Source organism: Talpa occidentalis, unplaced genomic scaffold (assembly GCF_014898055.3).
Source record: "Talpa occidentalis isolate TD23 unplaced genomic scaffold, MPIMG_talOcc4v2.1 talOcc4.6, whole genome shotgun sequence".
NCBI classification, from domain to species: domain Eukaryota; kingdom Metazoa; phylum Chordata; class Mammalia; order Eulipotyphla; family Talpidae; genus Talpa; species Talpa occidentalis.
The window spans coordinates 70,812,595-70,831,435 of NW_023604972.1; the positions used below are offsets into that span (position 1 = coordinate 70,812,595).

At 41.3% G+C, this 18,841-nt stretch overlaps 1 pseudogene; it reads right to left on the bottom strand.

Annotated features, from left to right (window-relative positions):
* The window catches only part of LOC119260383 (insulin-degrading enzyme-like), a 123,365-nt pseudogene that overhangs the window by 9,882 nt on the left and 94,642 nt on the right, over positions 1 to 18,841 (bottom strand).

Genomic DNA, 18,841 nt, shown 5'->3' on the forward strand with positions numbered 1-18,841 from the left:
TCCTCAAATCTCTCTAATAGACCTTGCATTCACATCTTATTGACTACAAATAGCCAGAGGCCATTTCTGAACCAATCACTGTGAAAGAGAAGTACTTTATTTTTAGACCAATAGGTCCAATCTGATGCTATTAATGTAATAATTTCTCTTTGGGGAGCATGGATACATATAGGAGGAATATATTTCTGAACAAAATCATTGTTCTTTTTGGAAAACAGAAATAACAATCAAAAGTGTACTTTGTATATCTCAATGAATTAAAGTAGTGGCTCAGTGAAAGAAGTCATAATATATTTATACTGTGTGGTGGATGATTGACCATTTATAAATGTCTTGTTTGAAGAATGTTTAACATAGGAAAACTTTCATGACTTTATGTTGTCTTAGTCTGGAAACCATAATAAAACACCATAGACTGAGTGACCTAAACAACAGATACTTATTTCTCACAGTTCTGGAGACTGGAAAGTCCCAGATCAAGGTGCTGACTAATTCAGTTTTTGTGAGAGCCCTTTCCCTGATTTGTCAGTGATTGCCTTCTCGCTGTGTCCTCAAATGGCAGGGAGAGAGAGATTAAGGAAACTCTCTGGTGTCCTCTTAATATAAAGACACTAATCCTATCATCTAAACCTAATCACCTCCCTGAAATCTTATCTCAAATACCATCACATTGGGCACTAGGGCAGCAACATATGAATATGGAAGAGGACAACAATATTCACAGCAAAAGTTAGGTCAAAAAGAGATTAGAAAACTATATATGTTAGGGGGAAATGATGTCCTGAGCTAATCCCATACAGGCTTTGTGGCCTCCACTCCCACTCCAGACTAAAGCCATTAAGACATTGGGAAAGACAAATCCCGTCACCACCAAAGGGAAGGTGGCTGGGACCTGAGGGTGGAGTTAAGCAGCCAGGTTGGGTATAAAAACCAAACACGTGGGCCTTGGGCGGGCTTGCTCTGTTGCTCGCCTCCTGGCTTCACGGCTCCTGGCTTGAGGCCAGCTCTCAGAGCACCATTTTGGGATTCCTGATTGGCGGATTGGGTAGGACTCATTTAAAACTTTATCTCCCACTTTTCTCCCTGAGCTGTACATTTCCTCATTTCCCCTTCCCTTGTAAATAAACCTTTTATTAACCTTTCGCGTGTGCCTGCAGTTGAGCATTGATAAGTCCTTTTAAATGCATGGGTGAGGACCCACAGGCACCCCGTTTTGTATTGGGGCTGCCCTATAACATATATACTTTATATGTTACCTGTGTGTAATATATATATATATATATATATATATACACACACATGGAGACATCAGGAAGAAATGATTTTAGTTGTAGATATTTCTAAATGAGATTATTGCCAATTTTTATTGACTTCTTTATATTTTTAATTTTTTTGTGAATTTCTTTTATTTTTTTATAAATTATTTTATTTTATATAATTCTTACATCATTTTCATTTTTGCATAATGTATGCAATTTCATTTTGGTTATATTCCCCATACAATTCCCACCCCCCTTATTCTGACCCTAATCCCTCTTTTCCTCTCCCCACCCCCCATTGCAGTGTGTCTCTGATCTATAGTTGCTTGTTGATTTTGATTTTCACTTTATTTCAATTAGTCTTTCTCCTGGTCCTTATTTAGGTTTTCTAAATTCCTGCTATGAGTGAGACCATCCGGTATTTTTCTTTTTCTATCTGGCTTATTTCGCTCCCCACTCTGTCTCTGGTGAATCCTCTCACCCCCAGTACTTCTGGCCTGTATCCCAGTTCTTATATACATAAGTAAATATAAACAAACAAAGAAACAAATAAATAAAATAGATCCTTTGACCAGTAACAATTAGAATACTAAACTATTAATTATGAAGCAAAATTTGAACCATAGGACCTCCCTGGTGGCACAAGGGGTTAAGCACCACACTATGAAGCAATCCGTGGCCTCCACAGCCTCTGCAGCATGAGTTCAATCCCCGGCCGGCCAAAGAGCAACACACATGGTGCAGCAGACCTCTCCTATCTTGCCTGCTGCTCCCCTCAGCAGTGTATTTCAGTCATTCTGCCTGTTCTGTTCCCCACTCTGTCTCTGGTAAATCCTCTCACCCCCTGCATCTCTGGCCTGTACCCCAGCTCTTGCATGCATAAATAAATAAATCTTTAAAAAAAAAAACGGGCAGAAGAGCTAAAAAGAAACTTCTCCAAAGAGGAAATGCAACAGGCATATGAAAAAATGTTCAACATCACTTGTAATCAGGGAAATGGAAATCAAAACTGCAATGAGGTACCATCTTACACCAGTGAGAGTGGTACATATTAAAATAACTAACAACAACAAATGTTGGCAAGTATGTGGAGAAAAAGGAACTCTCCTGCACTGCTGGTGGGAGTGCAGAATTTCTTTTATTTTTATTCTGCTTTCTGTATTTAAGTACTTTTGACATATATGTTACATTATTTTATTATTTGACCATGGAGAGACAATGAACTTTTATCTGTTTGTAATAAATATTCACAATCAATGTTACTTGTATATTAGGAAGGTGATATTAGCCATGAAAATATAAAATTAGGAAGGTGATTATTAGGTGTAGTAGGAAGGTGATATTAGCCATGAATATTTTAGTTATAATGTTTACAAACACACCTATCCATTCTAATGTGATGGCTTGTCTAATTTTACCCTCAAATATTTGAAATTTCTCAAAACAATTCAGAATACTAGTGGGCATATATTTTCAAAATATAAAAGAATTGAAAAGAGGGAAAATTATTTACAAAAATTCTAATTATATTTGAGGTTAATGAATGGCAACTCTAATTTTAGCACTCCACCTCTAATTACTCACTATATATGTTTTTTTTAATATTTTTGACAGTATTCTCTTTTTCCATACTGGTGGGTTGGTCTGCAAAAGACCAGGTATGCTGAATACTTGACCAATAACTCTTTAAAGCTACTTTTTTTTTCTATTTGCATACACTCAGTATTCATTTGAACAGTTGTTGTCTGACTACTTACACTATCCAAAGATCCAGACTATCTTAAAAGTTGCACCTGTAATACTTGTAGTAAGTGTTTTTGAAGGATTAATAGGTAGTGATGTTCTACTGTTGGGGTTTGATGATGTCAATTACTAAGAGTACTGGCTAGGATCTGTGGTGAAATGCCCTTGTAACAGTCCATCACTTGATGACTCTGGCTAGCTATTTTAATACTAACTAAAACTATTGCAATTAATGAAGAGGGATCCTTCCATTCAGACTGAGACCGGTTCATTCAACATTCTTACTTCTATGATCTACCTACCTAAAAGGGACACTGGAGGAGTTGGTAAGGAAAATGTACAAAAATTAGAAAAGAAAGCTTTTAAGGTATCATCACAAAAAAAAATGGATAGGATAACCTCTCACCTCAGATTAAGAGCTTTTCCAGTCTGTGGTACTTTCGTGTTAAAATCAGGAAGTCCTGGGACTTCCTGTGAAGTTGGTGTCTCTGGGCATCATTGAAAAATGATTCAGGGATTAGATACTCTTTTTGGTTTGTTTGTTTCCTCTATTATCTTATTAAAGTAGCTCTTATAGCATTCCAAATTTTTCTCTTACTTTCCTAAGGAATAAATTTTTTACTTTTGCTACTTTTTAACCAATTGTAAGGGGCAGGACAGGGCACAAGGCAGGTTTTCTGATCCCATGCAGATCGGGTAAAGGAGGAGTCAGAGTCCTCAGTAGTTTTGCAGGTTTTTTATTTGGGGTTCACCAGGCATATGGCAGGCAGGGGTGCTGGCTGGGGGGCTGGGAGGCTGGCAGGCCTCCCAGCCCCCAGCAAGTCCTCACTCTATCTGGGCTCTTCTAGCGTTCGTTCTGCTGCTTCTCGGCTGCGGCTGCTGCTGCTGCTGGTGCTGGTGCTGCTCGCGTCCCCCCGTGACGCCGCCCTTAAAAGCACAGTCTTAGCTCAGCTGAATCCCATCTACCTATGCCCACACCCTATTCCAGGTGCCCGCCATCAGGCATGCATCATCCATCATCTATCCTGATGGCGGACAAGGATCCATCATCTATCCTGATGGCGGAAGGGCAGAAAAGCCTGACATTTTCTTTACCCTACAGTCCACCCCCTCAGGGTTTTCTGCCATACAGTCTATACATATATATACAATTTTCTAAGCAAACAAACAATGCAGCCATGGCCCACAAAAGCAAATACATCACATAACAAAATACAACATAACAAAATACAACAGAACACAAATAAGTCCAGGCAGGGCACCAACCAAGTGCAAAAGACAATTATTGGTACCAGCAGATGAGCCACCAAATCTGCTGCCGAAGGCACTGCTCATACGAGGGAGGGGAAATCACACACGGCATCTGCTATAACACACCAGGAGCCGTCAGGCTTCCTGGCCTTCTCTGGCTGTAGTCTCAGCTACAAGGCACACACAGCATCCACCCCCAGGATGCACTAGCTCTGGGATTGGCAATTTTATTCTGTTGGGGGTAATCGCCAACCCTCAGGGTTTCTGTCTGCAGTCGCTCCAACACTCGGCCTTCATGGCCACCCATGCGACTCACAGACCCCTGCTCTCAAGCCAACCCACTGCACAAGCACATGGGTTGGGGATCCAAACTTTGCATTTGGCTTGGGCTCCACCCCAAGCCACATTCCCCACCCGTCCCACAAGGACGGGCTCCTCAGCTCCTCACCCTCGCTCAAGAATGAACAGGGCATCACCCACAGGTGATTTTACGAGACTCACAGTTCTTCAGCATACCCAGGCTGCTTGCTTAACAGCCGCTCAGGGCTTCTCAACTTATCATCAGTACCAGCTTTTGCCTTCTTAGTTGGCTTTTCTCCTCCACCTGGCTGCTGGGCATGCACAGGCTGCTTTTGGCCATCAAGGCCCACTGGCCACCCCCAGATTCCCATCTCTTGGGGTTTACAAACAAAACTGTTCCACCCCCAGGGTCCCAAAACATATCAACCTGCAAGGTCCTCCGCCTTCTGGCGGCATTGTCAGTCCAAGTTCATCAGTCCATGTCCATTGGCCTCTCCCTGCGTCAGCAGCGGCCTGCTGCCTCAGGGGTCATTGGCTGGTCCTTTCCGGTGTCGTTGGCTGGTCCTATCCGGTGTCGTTGGCTGGTCCTTTCTGGTGTCGTTGGCTTGTCCTTTCGGGCGTCTCCTTCACGCCAGGTCTCATCCTGTAGCTCGTGGACGTATCCATCTTCTATACCGCCATGGTGCCTCCAGCGTCGTCACAGGCAAAGTCTGTTCTCCTTAGTCCCTCCAGGTCTTCGGAGGGCTCCAATACCCGTCTGCATGGATCTTGCCGACATACGCCAATTGTAAGGGCAGGACTGGATACAGTGCAGGTTTTCTGATCCCATGCAGATCGGGTAAAGGAGGAGTCAGAGTCCTCAGTAGTTTTGCAGGTTTTTTATTTGGGGTTCACCAGGCATATGGCAGGCAGGGGTGCTGGCTGGGGGGCTGGGAGGCTGGCAGGCCTCCCAGCCCCCAGCAAGTCCTCACTCTATCTGGGCTCTTCTAGCGTTCGTTCTGCTGCTTCTCGGCTGCGGCTGCTGCTGCTGCTGGTGCTGGTGCTGCTCGCATCCCCCCGTGACGCCGCCCTTAAAAGCACAGTCTTAGCTCAGCTGAATCCCATCTACCTATGCCCACACCCTATTCCAGGTGCCCGCCATCAGGCATGCATTCAGGACAAGGATCCATCATCTATCCTGATGGCGGAAGGGCAGAAAAGCCTGACATTTTCTTTACCCTACACCAATCATCATGGGAAACTCAGAAAAAGTCAAGGATCTGGGTGGGGGTGCCTGTTTCAGGAAACTCTTAGGAGGCAAAGAGAGAAGTAAAACCCAGTAATGAGAGGCACTTCTTGCCCTAGATCTCTGTAGGGTAAGGAAAAATGTCAGGCTTTTCTGGCCTCCCGCCATCAGGATAGATGATGGATCCTTGCGGTCCTGAATGCATGCCTGATGGCGGGCACCTGGAATAGGGTGTGGGCATAGGTAGATGGTATTCACCTGGGCGAAGACTGTGCTTTAAGGTCGGCATCACAGGGACGCCAGCAGAGGCCAAGAAGCTGAGAACGAACAGAAGCCAAGAGAGAAGCAGAGAACGCCCGAGAGCCAGATAGAGTGAAGACTTGCTGGGGGCTGGGAGGCCTGCCAGCTTCCCGGCCCCCCAGCACCCCTGCCTGCTGTGTACCTGGTAATCCCAATAAAAGACCTGAAAAAAACCACTGAGGACTCTGACTCCTCCTTTACCCGGTCTGCTGGATCCTAGAAAACCTGCACTGTGTCCATTCCTGCCCCTACAATTGGCGTAAGTCGGCAAGATGATCCATGCAGACAGGTATTGGAGTCCTCCGAAGACCTGGAGGGACTGATGGACAAGATCAGGAGCTATGGAATAAGACCACGCCCGGAGGAGGAAACGCCTGAGAGGACCAGCCAACGACCCCTGAGGCAGCAGAATCATCGGGGCGGAGAGGACCACGATTTGGAGCTCGCCGGTGCTGATGCAGGGAGAAGCCTGATGGACTTGGACTAATGGAGTTGGACTGACAATCCCGCCAGAAGGTGGAGGACCTTGCAGGTTAATGTTGTTTTGGGACCCTGGGGGAGAATGCTATTGTTTGTACACCCCAGGAGATGGGAATCTGGGGGTGGCCAGTGGGCTTTGATGGCCAAAAGCACCTGGGTATGTCCAGCAGCTAGGTGGAGGAGAAAAGCCAACTGAGAAGGCAAAAGCTGATGTTGATGCTAAGTTTGGGAAGCCCTGAGTGGCTGTTAAGCAGCCTGGGTATGCTGAAGACCAGTGAGTCTCGTAAAATCACCTGTGGGTGATGCCATGCTCGTTGTCGAGTGAGGGTGAGGAGCTGAGGAACCCGTCCTTAGGGGACGGGTGGGGAATGTGGCTTAGGGTGAACACCAAGCCGAATGTAGAGTTTGGATCCCCGACCCATGTGCTTGTGCAGTGGGTTGGCCTGAGTGCAGGGGTCTGCGAGTCGCATTGGTGGCTATGAAGGCCGAGTGTTGGAGCGACTGCAGACAGAAGCCCTGAGGGTTGGTGATTACCCCCAACAGCATAGAATCGCCAATCCCAGAGTGAGTGCATCCTGGGGGTGGATGCGGTGTGTGGCTTGTAGCCGAGACTACAGCCAGAGAAGGCCAGGAAGCCCGACGGCTCCTGCTGTGTTACAGTAGATGCCGTGAGTGATTCCCCTCCCTCGTATGAGCAGTGCCTTCGGCAGCAAATTTGGTGGCTCATCTGCTGGTACCAATAATTGTCTTTTGCCTGTAGGTTGGGGCCCTGCCTGGACTTATTTGTGTTCTGTTGTATTTTGTTATATTGTGAAGTATTTGCTTTTGTGGGCCATGGCTGCATTGTTTATGTTTGCCAAGAAAATTGTATATATATAGACTGTATGGCAGAAAACCCTGAGGGGGTGGACTGTAGGGTAAGGAAAAATGTCAGGCTTTTCTGGCCTCCCGCCATCAGGATAGATGATGGATCCTTGTGGTCCTGAATGCATGCCTGATGGTGGGCACCTGGAGTAGGGTGTGGGCCTAGGTAGATGGGATTCACCTGGGCTAAGACTGGGCTTTTAAGGTCGGCGTCACAGGGACGCCAGCAGAAGCCAAGAAGCTGAGAATGAACAGAAGCCAAGAGAGAAGCAGAGAAGGATGGAGAGCTCAGATAGAGTGAAGACTTGCTGGGGGCTGGGAGGCCTGCCAGCCTCCGGGCCCCCTAGCACCCCTGCCTGCTGTGTACCTGGTAATCCCAATAAAAGACCTGCAAAAAACCACTGAGGACTCTGACTCCTCCTTTACCCAGTCTGCTGGATTCTAGAAAACCTGCACTGTGTCCTTCCTGCCTCTACAATCTTCTTAAAAACTTTGTCCATGAAAAAAGTTATTTGAAAAAATAAGAATTTAATCCTTTTATAAGATCTACAACCCAAATTTTTGTTAACTGTTATTCTTGCTTTCAGTTTTCAAGATCTCTTGTCATGGCAATATCATGAACTGAGTAGATCAATCTTAACTTCTGTTGGTGTCTGCTGTTATTTTAAACTTCAAGGTTTTCTAAAAAAGAATATTGATATTCGAGCTCTTGATCTCCTCAGCTATCATTCCATGATACTTATTCCTGATGTGAGCACCAGATCCATATTCAGCACATAGATCAGCTCTAAGAATTTTATCACAAATCTCATACTCATATACATAAAGTATAAAATTATACTTTTGCAGAATTATACAAATACATGCATTCTATGTGGTATTGTATATACTGTCATGTTCTTTTTCACTAAATGTGAATATAAGGTCAAGAAAGAAACCTTAAAATGTGAAAATCCCTATATAATAATAGCATATAATCAAAAATTTTAAGATTATTAAAGTAAAAATTATATTAAAAATGAATTATTACTATGGTTTCCAATATTGTAGGACAGTGAGGAAAAAATTATTTAATACAAGTTTCCTCTACTATCTGAAGGCAGACATTCCATTTTGGTACCATTTGGTGGGTTAGTTTTCAGGTCTGGGGACATTCAAAATTTCTTTCAATATAAATTAATTATAATTGTGTTCCCAGATCCAAAAAGCATCATACATAGTTGGAATATTTTACTGTTGACTAGCAGGAGAAACCTGTATTTAAAATTAATTTACTGCTCCAATCCAGACAATTTCCTTGAATATATAGACTACTCTGACACTAATGACTTTCAGCTATGAGATACATTTTCTTTGTTTTCCTGAATTAGCATGTGAATGCACATCTATTAACAATTTAATGCTTTTGGGTTTGTTGAATGAATCTGCCTATTCTTTAGAATGTGTGTCAGGGAAATTTGTTGAACAAATTAAACTATTATTTTTCCTCTTTATTCTACCCCTTTTCTCTCCATTCGAGTTCTGTGTTAGTTTTATTAAATGGAGAGTGTGGCAGAGAGAAACTATGCTGGGTACCTAGGCCTACTGGTTCAGCTTTCCATAGTGGTGCATCCACTATGGAAAGCTGTCTGGAGTTTCCTCATTCTGCTAAAAAGGGAGTTTCTGTATGATCCAGCAATTCGACTCCTAGGTATTTACCCAAAGGACACAAAAACATTAATTCAAAAGGACACCTGCACCACAATGTTTATTGCAGCACTACTTACAATAGGTAAGCTATGGAAAAGGTCCCCTCCATTTTTAAACCAACAATGGCACATTGAATCCTCTAGCTTTGCTATCTGATTCTTCTACTACCAGCTGGAGAAATATTGCCTTTAAGAGATCAAGTAATTATTTTGGATAATCCAAATGATCTTCCTATTTTAAGGTCATCTTAATTACATCTGCAAAATCCATTCTGTTAAATGAAGTAATATATTTCCAAGGGTAACGTCAGGGAGTAAAGGTATGGGGACCAAAATTCTTCCTACCATAGATGAATATGGAATATATATGGAGGTAGAGGTGAAAAGATTTGTTTCAAAAAGTGTTCAGCATTGTATCTAATGAGACTTTAATCCCTTATCAACAAACTTCTTAAGGATCCACATCATTTCCTCAAGTACTTGTCTGCATCAGTCTGCAAATATCCTGCAGACTGAAAAACCAGAGGGCTTTTAGTATGCCAAAGGGAAAGACAACTATCACTCAGGAAAGGCTAGAATGTGGTAATAAGAATTGTGGTTTGTGAAGCAAAGACATGATGCAATTAAGCAGGAATTTGTGAGTGTGGAAGGTACTTTTCTCCTGTTCTTCTCTGTGGGTGCACTGGCAGTAATGGGAACAGAAGAAATGAGAGAAATGGAAGGTGATCTGGGACTTGGGGTCACATACAATCTGTGAGGAGGGGAAAAGAGAAGTGCATTGTATTACAGAAGGTAAAATAGCAAAGAAGATCCAGAAAATGCTGGGTCATAAATGAACAAGTAAAGGTAGAAACAGTGTCAAGACCACACAATGTTATTGACTAATCACTTTGTAAGGAATATTGTTAAGTTAAATACATTAAAATAAAAAATACCCACTTTCACGAAAGACATACTCTCACTGCCTATAAGCAACTGTGTAATTTCTCAATTACTTATTGAGAGACTTGTCAAGTACATTACTGTAGGGTAAATAATTGTCAAGCTTTTCTGTCCTCCCGCCATTAGGATTGATGATGGATCCCTGTGGTCCTGAATGCATGCCTGATGGCAGGCACCTGGAATGGGGTGTGGGCATGGATAGGTGGGTTCACCTGGGCTAAGACTGACCTTATAAGGGTGGTGTCACGGGGATGCCCCAGAGCGAAAAAGCAGAACCACGAGAAGGAGAACGAAGGAATGAGAGCAGCACCAGCAGAGAGGCAGAGGCCATGAAAGAACTCCGGAGAGGCCAGAAAAGAGTGAAGATTCGTGGGGGGCTGGGAGGCCAACCAGCCTCCCGGCCCCCAGCACCCCTGTCTGCCATGTACTTGGTAAAAGATCAATAAAATCCTGAAAAAGCCACTGAGAGCTCCAGGACTCTCCTCCTTTACCTATCTGCTTGAATCACAGAAATCCTGCTCTGTGCCTTCCTGCCACTACAATTACATACATACATATTCTTGGAAGTGTTGTTATTTTAGAGAGTAAAAGTCCTAGTGAAGACCTAGCAGACTGCTTAGTGCACCAAAAAAGGAAAATGTGCTGAACAAAAGGGCCCTATTTTGGAAGAAGGAAGCAGGCAGAGCAGACAAAGGAGAGTCTTGGAGCCCTCAGTGGATTTTTCAGGTTTTTAATGATCTTTCTCCACCATTTGTTGTGAGGCAACCATGTGCAGGGCAGGCAGGAGGCCAGGGGGCCAGGACGCTGGCAGGCCTGCTAGCCCTGGGTGGATCTTTACTCTCTCTTTGGGCTCTCTGGCATTGTCTTGTGGTTTCTTTCTCTCATAGCTGTTTGGCTGCTCATGCGGCCTCTGTGACGCCGTCCTTATAGCTCAGTCTCCAGGCTCAGGTGTACACACTTATGCACGCCCACAACACACTCCAGGTGTCTACCATCAGGCATGTGTATCTCGAGCCCATGCTCCAAGTGTCTCCTGCATTCAGGGCCACAGGTGATAGCCACAGAGGCCAACAGCACAAAAGCCCAAGCAATCTTCATTTACGCTACAGACCCCTTAACATGTGCTCTACTTTCTCTCACAAGGTCAGGGTCTCTGGGAAAAAAAAAAAAAAAAAGAAACAAAACACCAGAGCAGCCATACAAAATGAACATTTTATTCTGCTGTTCTTTTCAGCAGATACTAATTTGGAATTTTAATGAGAAACAAGTTTGCATTCATGATTCAAATCTTAAAACCTCTAGGTCATTGAGTAAGAAACAGGTTAATAAATTTTGCTTTTCATTGCCTTACATCAGCTAAAACAATTATGCCCTCTAGTCTCTGAAGTCTGTACTGCAAAGGACATTTTAACATTTCCTTCAGCTTTGTCCTTCTCAGCTTACGTTCTTGAATTCAAAAGTCAGAGAAGATGTGGTTCAGAATCACAAAGATCCCTCCAGGTGTAGGTAAAGCAATTAATCTTATTTGGTGCATAAACATCGTTTTTGAGAGGTTCATTTGCCCTGTTAGCTCTACTAGAAAAAGGTGAATTCAGATAATTTTTGTTATGCTTCCATGTTCATATTTTAAATCTTAGATATTATAGAAAAAATACCTACCAAAATACTAAATAAGAAGTTATCCATTGTTTTTAATAAAGGCACACGACTAAACTCATAATGACAAATTATGGAAGTTGCCTACCTGACTTTTATTCACCATCTGGCATTTAGGATGTTGATCTTTAAAATGCTATCTACGCATTTTGAAAAATATGCTTTGATTTGATCTGTTTCTACTTCTTTGAGGAAATCAAACTGGGAATTCTGCAAACACATTCTATTCATTTACTTGTTCCTTTGATCCCTTATGGCCTGTCTGCATTCAAGGGCACACCTCACCTTGAAAGAACACACCAGCAGTGCCGATCTCAGGATTGGCAGTTTTAATGCCTTTATCTTGGACCACCTTTAACAGAGTTTTATTTTTTTCTCTTTTGAGTTTGACAAACCATTTATTTGAACATGTTAACACTATTCTGACAACAATATTCTCACTAAGTCTTCCTAAAGCAGTTGGAATTCAGTTTTGTTGGCTGGTTATTGAAAGATACCGTTCCTGTATTAGACCATTGTTAAATGTGCTGATCAAACTGTAATACATGATGAAAAAGAAAAAAATATTGAGAAGAGATCCTGATCAATTAATTTTATTTGGTGTTAGTCTGGGAGACAAAATAAGAAACAGGAGGCAACATTAAACATTAAATGCTTCCAGAAATCAGTTTTCAGGTCTTTAAATCCAAATGATTGATCTCATTGGTTGTTCTAATGACTATTTGGAAATAAAATGGCCACTGTTTGAGAGATATTCCCTGGTGTGTGGAGAATTTGATTCACAGCAACAACTCTGTGTATCTGGAAATTTCGTGTCACACAAACTTCTTTATTTGACACCTTTATCAGAGAGAAAAATAAATGAAAATCATCTTGGAGATTCAAAAGCAAAAAAACATTTTTGAACTTTTAGAGATCTTATTATATCAGAAGAGGAAAAATAGGATGCTTTCAGGAGAAAGGGCAGTTTAATGAATCCCCAAAATCAGATAATTACCTTCCCCTGAGTTAGTTATTCTTACATTTTCAATTTTTTACATTATCTAAAAATCTCATCAATAAGAAATTCATTTCAATTATCAATAAAAAAACCCTTATTAAGAAAACAAACATAATTGGAATGGTTAAGATAATTTCTGTCATTCACAAATATATGTATATATAACTATGTACTTATAAATATCTGCGTGTGTGTATATTATAAATATAACATGGGAGGATTGTTTAATAAATCTTTGGGACAAGTCTTTTCAAAATTGTATCACATGGTAGGATATTTATTATCAGTAGAGTTCAGGAGACTCTACACTCTAGCATCACATGAGAATCTCAGGTAGTTTGTGCTATTCAACTACCTCCCCTGGTGGCGCAGAGGTTGAGTGCTAGGCTGCGAATTGCCCTCAGCCTCTGCAGCGCGATTAGATCCCCCCAGGCCGCCAGGCGAGGGTCCCACACGGCGCGCAGACCTCTCCTGCCGCACCCGCTGCTCCCCTCAGCAGTGTATTTTGGTCCATCTGCCTGTTCTGTTCCGCGCTCTGGCTCTGGTGAATTCTCTCACCCTCCTGTGCTTCTGACTGTACCCAGTGCTTGTATAAATAAATAAATAAATAAATAAATAAATAAATAAATACATCTTAAAAAAAAAAAAAAGAAAAACTTGGGGAGGAGAGCCTGGTGTTGAGCTCATCATAACTGCACTGAGATCCTCTTTATTCATGCTTCTGTGGTTTTCCATTGATCACGTTATCTGCTACATTTGCTCCCAAGTCAGCCAAGGCTTAATGACCAACCATGAGATTCCACCAGCCTTCTGTTGAAAAGCCTCCATCTCATACCTGGGTTCTTCCAGTTATTCAATCAACAGTGTGTGTGTGGGGTGGGGGGGAAAGGAGAGAGAGAGAGAGAGAGAGAGAGAGCGAGGCTTTGAAAACAAAGGCTTTTTTTCCCCCTTCTGACTTTGTTTTTAATTTTTAAAATTTTTAATTTTTTTAAAATTTTATATATTTTTTACATCATTTTTCATTTTTGCACAATTCCCACCACCCCCTTATTTTGATCTGACCCCCCCATAGTGTGTCTCTGGTTTATAGTTGCTTGTTGATTTTGATTTTTACTTTATTATAATTAGTCTTTTTCCTGGCCCCTTATTTAGGTTTTCTAAATTCCTGCTATGACTGAGACCATCTGGTATTTTTCTTTTTCTTTCTGGCTTATTTCTCTGAGCATAATCCCTTCCAGCTCCATCCATGTTGCTGCAAATTGCATGAGTTTATCTTTTTTGATTGCAGAGTAATATTCCATTGTGTATATGAACCACATCTTCTTGATCCAGTCATCTGTTTTGGGCATTTGGGTTGTTTCCATAGCTTAGCTTAGCTATTGTAAATAGTGCTGCTATAAACATAGGTGTGTAGGTGCCCTTTTGAATTAAGATTTCTATGTCCTTTGGGTAAATACCTAGGAATGGAGTTGCTGGATCATATGGTAGCTCCATTTTTAGTAGGTTAGGGAATCTCCACACAGCTTTCCATAGTGATTGGACCAGTTTGCACTCCCACCAGCAGTGCAGGAGAGTTCCTTTTTCTCCTCATCTTCACCAACATTTGTTGTTACTAGTTTTTTTTTTTAGTATGTGCCACTCTCACTGGTGTAAGATGGTATCTCATTGCAGTTTTGATTTGCATTTCCCTGATTACAAGTGATGTTGAACATTTTTTCATATGCCTGTTGGCCATTTGCATTTCCTCTTTGGAGAAGTTTCTTTTTATCTCTTCTGCCCATTTTTAAAAAAGATTTATTTATTTATGCATATAAGAGCTGGGGTACAGGCCAGAGATGTGGGGGTTGAGAGGATTCACCAGAGACAGAGTGGGGAACAGAACAGGCAGATTGACCAAAATACACTGCTGAGGGGAGCAGTGGGCGAGTCAGGAGAGGTCTGCTATGTGATGTGGATTGCTCCCTAGCTGGCTGTGGTTTGAACTCATGCTGCAGAGGCTGCAGAATGCTTCATAGTGTGGTGCTTAACCCCTTGCACCACCAGGGAGGCCTACTTTTGCCCATTTTTTTACTGGATTATTTACTTTGTTTTTGCTGAGTCTCATCAGCTCTTTGTAGATTTTTGTGATCAGTCCTTTATCATTAGTGTTGGGTGCAAAAATTTTCTCCCAATCAGTGGGGTGGTGTCTCTTTGTTTTTGTTACTGTCTCTTTTGCTGTACAGAAGCTCTTTAATTTGATGTAGTCCCAGCTGTTTATCTTTGCCTTCACTATCACTGCTTTGGGTGATGTGTCTTTAAAGATGTCTTTGAGGTACATGTCATGTAGTGTTTAGCCTATATTTCCTTCTATATATTTTATGGTTTCAGGTCTTAAGTCTAGTTCTTTAATTCAGTTTGAGTTGGTTTTTTTTTTTTTTTTGTATGGTTGAGGCAGTAGTCAAGCTTCATTCTTTTGCATATAGCGACCCAGTTTTCCCAGCACCATTTATTGAACAAATTTTCTTTGCTCCATTGCATATTCTTTGCTCCTTTGTCAAAGATTAGTTGACCATAAATCTGTAGGTTTATTTTTGGATTTTCTATTCAGTTCCATTTGGTCCGTGTGTCTGTTCTTGTTCCAATACCATGCAGTTTTGATCATTATGGCTTTGAAATCTGGGAGTGTGATGCCTCCATTCCCCCCCTTTTTTTTTCAGGAGAGATTTGGCTATTGGGGTTTTTGGTGGCTCCATATGAATTTCATCAACATTTGTTCTATTTCTTTGAAGAATGACATTGAAATTTTTTTGGAATAACATTGAATCTGTATATTGCTTTTGGTAGAATGGCCATTTTGATAATGTTAATTTTTCCAATCCATGAGAAGGGGATGTCTTTCCATTTCCTTGTATGTTCTATTTCTTTTAACAGCGTATTATAGTTTTCTTTGTATGGGTCATTTACCTCTTCTGTTAGGTTTATTCCCACATATTTGATTTTTTTTCAATAATAAAAGGGATGGATTTCTTGATTTCTTCTTCTTCAGATTTATTTATTTATTTATTTTTTTTTTATAGAGGCATGCTTTATTTATTTGTTTGCTGGTTTGTTTGTTTGTTTTGTTTATACATGCACTGGGTACAGTCAGAAGCGCGGGAGGGCGAGAGAATTCACCAGAGCCAGAGCGGGGAGCAGAGCAGGCAGAAGGACCGAAGTACACTGCTGAGGGGAGCAGCGGGCGGCAGGAGAGGTCTGCGCGCCATGTGGGACCCTCCTCTGGTGGCCGGGGAGCAGCCGGGGATCGAACCGGCGCCGCAGAGGCCGCGCGCAGCTTCGCAACCCAGCGCTCAACCGCTGCGCCACCGGGGAGGCCCCTTCTTCAGATTTATTGTTTGTGTATAGAAAGGCTACTGATTTTTGTGTGTTGATTTTGTATCCTGCTACTTTACTAAACTCATTGATTAGTTTGATTCGTTTTTCTGTGGAATTTTTGGGATTGTCTATGTATATTATCATATCATCTGAGAACAGTGATAGTTTGACTTCTTCCTTCCCTATTTGGATTCCTTGTATATCTTTCTCTTGTCTTATTGCTCTGGCTAGGACTTAAAGTATTATATTGAAAAGCGGTGGTGAGAGTGGGCATCCTTGTCTTGTTTCAAATCTTAATGGAATGCTTTTAACTTTTCACCATTGAGAATGATATAGGCTATGGGCTTGTCATATATGGCCTTTATGATGTTGAGGTTTGTTCCTTTTGTCCTGAGAATTTCAAGAGCCTTTATCATAAATGAGTATTGTACTTTGTCAAAAGCTTGCTCAGCATCTATTTATATTATCATATGGTTTTATATTTCTTTTTGTTGATGTGTTGGATTACATTGATTGATTTTTGGATGTTGAACCATCCTTGTATCCCTGGAATAAATCCTATTTTGTCACGATGAATTATCTTATGGATACATTGTTGAATTCTGTTAACAAAAATTTTATTGAGGATTTTTGCATCAGTGTTCATTAGAGAGATTGGCCTGTAGTTATCTTTTTTAGTGTTGTCCTTGTTCAGTTTTGGTATTAGTATAATGTTGGCTTCATAGAATATGTTTGGTGTTATCCCTTCCTTTTCAATTTTGTTGAAAGTGTTTATGAAGGATAGGCAGTAGTTTGTTTCTGAATGTTTGGTAGAATTCATTTGTAAATCCATCTGGTCCTGGGCTTTTGTTTTTGGGCAGGGTTTTGATTACCATTTCAACTTCACTGCTTGTAATTGTCTCTTTAGGTGTTCTATTTCTTCTTTATCTAGCTTTGGGTGATTGTAAAGTTGTGGGAATTTGTCCGTCTCTTCTAGATTATTGAGCTTGTTTACATTTAACTGTTCATAGTAGTTTCTGATTATTCTTTTGATTTCTGCTGTGTTTGTTGTGATTTCTTCTCTTTCATATGTGATCCTATTTATTTGCTTTCTTCCATTTTTCCTTTGTGAGCCTGGCTAGGGGTTTGTCTATTTTATTTATTTTTTCAAAGAACCTACTTTTGGTTTCATTGATCTTTTGGATTTTTTTTTTTTAGCTTCTATTACATTTATTTCTGCTTTGATTTTTATTATTTCCTTTCTTCTACTGGTTTTAGAGGTTTTTGTTGTTCTTTTTCTAGTTCTTTGAGATGTGAGATTAGGTTGATTCTTTGAGTTCTTTCTTGTTTCTTGATGTGAACCTGTATTGCTATATATTCCTCTTATTACTGCTTTTGCTGCATCCCATACATTTAGAAAATTGGTGTCCTCCTTGTCGTTCAACTCAAAGTATTTTTTAATTTCTTCTTTGGTCTCCTCATTAGTCCAGTGGTCTTCCAGTAGTGTGGGTTTCAATCTTCATGAGGTAGGAGGGTTCCTTGCCTTTTTATGGTTTATTTCTAGGAAAACAAAAACTTCTTAATCATCCTCTGGACAAAAAAATGTTCTGGACCTCCAGGATACCTGCCCCTTTGAGAAAGGAAAAGTAAAAACATTTTATAATTTTCGCTTGCTAGATAACAAACCATACCAAACTGACTCAAAACAACAGCAGTACTTCACTTTGCATTCAAATATGGAGATTGACAGGTCTAGCTAGGCAGTTTTTACTTGGGATCTCTTGTGGATGTAGTGAATGGTGTCTTACCCAAGGTCATAATGAAGGCTTTTCACTCACATAACTGATGCCTGGATTGGAAATACTCCAACAACGGGGACTCGAATAGCGTGGGTTCTTCGGGTCTCTTTCTCACTCTCTGTGATCTCTCCATGTGGTTTCAATGCAGCCTTAGAGTAGCATGATTCTTCCAAGGTGGCCAAGTCTCCTACAGTGACCAGAGGGAACATCCTAAGACATAACAGCAGAGGTTTTATGAGTTTCTGATCTAGCCTTGAAAGTGACTGTCTCCGCTACAATATTTTATAGATAGTCACAAAGATTCATTGAGGTTCAAAGGGGCACCTCCATAGACTTCACCATTTGATGTAAGAAGTAGCAAAGAATTTAAGGACATGTTTTAAAAACCACCACAAGAGGTTATAAGAAAGAAAAAAGATTTGTTTCTCAATTATATTCTCCTTTTTCCTCGTGTCTACCCATGATTACTGGGTTGCTTCAAATTATCTTTTTGGCTTGGAAATTCATCCATTTTTCATTTTCTATCCACTTCCTAGAGCTTTCTTGCTCTCAATTTTTTGTTCATATTACCCCAAATCCCAATTATCTCTCTCCACCAGGCCCTTCTAGACTAAGCTGATTTGTGTTCTGTTTCTGATCCCTTTTTGAAATACTGTGTACTGAGACCCATGGACAAATGATACAATTCCTGACCTTGGGTAGGCTTCTGGGATTTTTTCCTGGGCAAGAGGTTCAGTTTTCCTGGAAAGGAGATGGCGAAGGTGTCAGAAGTGCTGAGATATGAAGAGATCAGTGCCAGAGAGAATGGTGTACATGTGGAAGTGGCAATCTTTATTTTTCACTTCAATGGATTTCCTGCTTTGCAACTAAGAATTAGGAAAAATATCTGAGTTTATTACTTCTCAAATGCCACAGTCTCTTGAGAATTCTGGTGGTGGTGGTGGTGGTAGAGCCTAAATTAGCTCTGGACTGTCATTCTCACTTAGGGAATGGCCAACCTAGCA